This window comes from Beta vulgaris, chromosome 7, assembly GCF_026745355.1.
Source record: "Beta vulgaris subsp. vulgaris cultivar EL10 chromosome 7, EL10.2, whole genome shotgun sequence".
NCBI classification, from domain to species: Eukaryota; Viridiplantae; Streptophyta; class Magnoliopsida; order Caryophyllales; family Amaranthaceae; genus Beta; species Beta vulgaris.
In genome coordinates this window covers 58,089,254-58,093,664 of record NC_079208.1, presented here as the reverse complement: position 1 = coordinate 58,093,664, position 4,411 = coordinate 58,089,254, and positions in this window count along the sequence as shown.

Sequence of the window (4,411 nt, the reverse complement as noted above, 5' to 3'; positions counted from 1 at the left end):
TTGGGAGCAGGGCGGAGGGGTAAAGGAATAGCACCATCAAAATGTCTTTAGTGGAATTTGATCTCACAAAATGCAAACCTTACGACTAAACTAAATACTACTTGGTTAACGTTACGTCACTTACCACTTCTATGCAATACTCCATTTCCCAAGTTTTACCTACTTACTATATCTCCAATAATTAAGAATAATAGAAAAGACCACTCCATGTTGTCTTTCAGTTACTTTTAAGGAGAAAAAGAGTAGAATTAAGCCTTATGTTATTGGATATTGGAGGATAATGCGAAAATAAAGTTAGCTAAATAAATCAAAATGATATAACTAAAAGGAACACATGTACACAAAAGAAAATGAATAGAGGACTTCGAATGTCACCCACATATTTTCATATTAAATAATATTCGTAGAACAAATTAACCGTATCAATTGAGCCTGAAGAATCCTAATCAAGGTTTCTAATAGATAAAATTATCAATAATTAAGGTCAATGGAAATTATTCATGGGGCACTGAGGTCTTCGGTGGATGCAATTGCAAAGTCAATGTATGATATATCATGCAAACAAAGGAATATAATTGTACGTACATAAATTAAAATGCACTGCAACATCTAGCACTGAAGGAATGTCAAAGCCTATTATAACATGTGCAAGTTGAGCAGGAATTGATTGTTAATCAATACCATTATTATTCCCCTTTGACTTCAAGCAACACCAAATTAATTGATACTGCTAATCATATAAGTTATCAACAAATGAATTCGCATTTTATAGGGAGTTGTACGTATATGGTTATATTTAACATATTAGTATATGTTTAGCCTATTATGATAAACTCATAGATAATATTTGATAGAACATAAGAAAAAGTCTCAAATTATAAGAAAAAGCAAGGTTTTGATGTTTATAAATAAAATGAACATGTATACAGAAGTAGATAAGTTATTTTTAGGTGGGTAACCTGAAATGTTCTATTAAATCGCAACTTTTCATATGTCAATTCGGCCTAACTATACTTACAAGGTGAGGGAAAGGGTAAAGAGATTTCTCATCCCCAAAAGTGCCTTGAGCAATGATCCTATAACCTAGTTGTTGTGATCAAAGTTGTTAAAATCGAGATTATAATTTGAATCGGAAAGGATATTTAGAATCGAATAGTAGAATCGTAAGATTCTACAAACACGTATGATTAAGATATTGACTCAATCTTCATTAAATTAAATGTGCTAAAAGTATAAGCTAAAAAACATAAAAATTGGAAAAAAATAGTTATTTACCCATTATATTGGATATAATTAACAGTATCTATCTATTACTTGCTTTGTTAGTATGATATAAATTTGCGAGGTTTTCGCTAGTCAAAATAGATGTATTCAATCATCTAGAATCGGATCGAATCTTCAACCATATTTGAATCGTGAAATCGTAAGATTTTAATATTTGAATCGCGACTTTAATAACTTTGGTTGTGATTGTCAGATAGATTATCCTATAACCTAGTTGTTGTGATTGTGAGGTCTATACAAACTTTTACTACTAGACCAAACAATTCTTGATTATATATACTAATATATGTAAATAAGTGTGTTTATACAAAAGACGGTTAATTATGCAAATAACCATGTTTTATTTAGGGAGAAGCTAAGTAGGACTTAGGGTAGAGATTTTGCTAATATATACAATCCTACCATTTTTATTCGAGAAATGTCAATACGCTAACAAATTAAATACATACAACAAAGTTTGTGCGCATAACAAATAGCACTCGTGTGTAAATACATTGTGTTTGTGAGCATAATAAATAGTATCTGTATGTAAACACATATTGGTTACGTGCTTTTCTCATATTTTACTACTTTACAAGCACAAATATCATTTACTTATTATATACAAACACTATTTGCTATATGCATTTATGTACAAACATTGTCAGAGCACCAAATTGTTAGAGATTTTTTTTTTGTGACGAGGACCCATCCACTTAATGAGTGGTAAATCCCGGGCTACATGGGTGATGGGTGAAACCCACTGCCCACACCCCATGTAACCAGGTCAGTCTGGAGGGCAAGGAGGGATCGACCAACTACCACATGGATACGTTGCTATGATGACAAGTTTCAAACCCAAAACCTGATATATCACATATGGTGTTCAAACCATCTTGCTCTGGCTTATATTCAAAGTACCTTCATATTTAGATTACCTTACCAAAAGTACTTAAACGTACAAATTGTTTTTTCTTGGCGCCGGAAACATCAAGATAGCAAACAAGTACTTGTAGTTGGGGTAATTTGGAGTGAAGTTCAAGCTATAGCACATGCTACGACATAAAATAGAAGGCTTATTTAAACATTGAAGTCAAACGAAATTAAAATATGGTACAAACTACAAGTGGGTGCTCTTTAGTTGAAAATACCGTATTTTTGAAGGGAAAAACAACAAGTCTATAGCTGAAAACAAGCTAAATTACACACATGACATGAAATAAACCATGTAAACCTCCGTATGGTAGCCGTACCAAATCCAAGTAATGGAAGTTCATCGGTGTCACATGCATGTGGATAAGAAGGCCTCACATGGAAAGCTTTGTTAATATGGCATAGATAAAGGAAATTGTTCGAATAAAAAATTAGGGTATGAATTGATAAGGGATAATCAAACATGATTGATAATCAATAATGTTTTAGGTGATAAATTAGTATAAAATTTAGTATTTTAAATCATATGAATTAAGGTCTTTTCAGGTAAAATTAGTTATTGTAATAGATGTTAGCAGGCTATTATGCTAGATACCAATTGCTAACTTGTATTTGTTAGATGTTAGTTACCTAAATAGTTGTTTAAACAAATTATTAGCAACTGATGTACAAAAAGTCAAAAATTGATTTTTTTTAAGTTGACTTCTATTTAGGTAAGGTCTTCATACCATACCAATTCAAATCTCAATTATTCACGAGGCACTTTTGAAGTATTGTTAATCATATGTAAAATTTATTTACCTTTATTTTAAAAACTAATTAAGAAGCAATTTAAAGATACTATACGAATACGATTCAAATTGACCTACTAAACTAGTCACAAACAGGTTAAAATTCAATAGAAGAAAACATACATACAAGCCTAATTAACTCAATCAGGAATAATCAAAAGGTAGACTTAAAATGGGAAGTTTACGTAAAGGTTCGATTATATATTACTCCCTCCGTTTCATTTTAATCTACACACTTACACTTTTCACGCATGCCAATGTAAAACTTTGAGAACATATAACATTAGTTTTGTATTTCTAAAAATTATAAAAAGTACATATTAATAAAATACATACTAAGACGAATCTAACAAGATCCCACATGACTATGTTTTTATTCACGTATAAATCACAAACGAGGGTCAAAGTGCAAATTGTGAATAGTGTAAAATGTCAAAGTGTGTAGATTAATATGAAACGGAGGGAGTATGAGTTATGACTTGTTCATTTATCTTTTTTTCCGGACGTTTTAAATTATGAGTTATGAGTTATGACTCTAAAACAAATTTTCCTAAGATAAATATCATTTATCTTTTTTTTCCGGACGTTTTAAATTAATACCGGATTATTATTGCTCACACTTTTTTTGGTTCGATTATATATTATGAGTTATGACTTGTTCATTTATATTTCCTTAGCTTGTGCCTTGTAGTAAGAGGTATATATTATGTAACTTCTTGATTTGACTTTAGGCTGTAATTATTTTCTAAAGAGACGGCCAACTTATAATACTACAGTTTGTCAAAAGGTTCTCTACTCTCTAGTTTGTCCTTTGGAATGTACTTCTAGATTAGATTCATATAGGATTAGGAACCCGATGCCTCAATAACAGGCTTGATTGGCGGATATTTGATAGGTTTGATTTTCCCTTATACTCCAGCTTCAAAGCATGCACGCAAGTCGAACTTTAAATGTGATTAGAACATGGATGCTTTTGATAATGATTATTTTAATTTTTTAAAAATTTGGTGCTCAAATCATAAGTTCTCACAAATACTAGGACGAATTAAGTTCTTCATTTTGGCTTGGGATGGTCTTTGAACAAGTTAAAAATGATTTTTTTAATTTAAAAATTGGATTAAAAAAAGCCGCTATTTTTTTTAATTTGAAAAAACGGGCTTTGAGCAACAAAAATCAACCCAAAGTACGGGCTGAGCGCGAGAGCAGAAAACAAGACGGAGGAAAAAGTCCGTCGCTCGGTCACCGCCTAGCCGGGTGGGCGAGCTCTTGGAACAAGCTATCACTTCCAGTTTGAATCACATCAAAATCATTTATTGATCGAGAAATATATGCATTCAAAGGCAGTCTTATATTATTTTCACAAGATTTCAAATCACAAATAACAATTATGTATGACTCGTACCATTTTTTATGTTGTTAAGTGC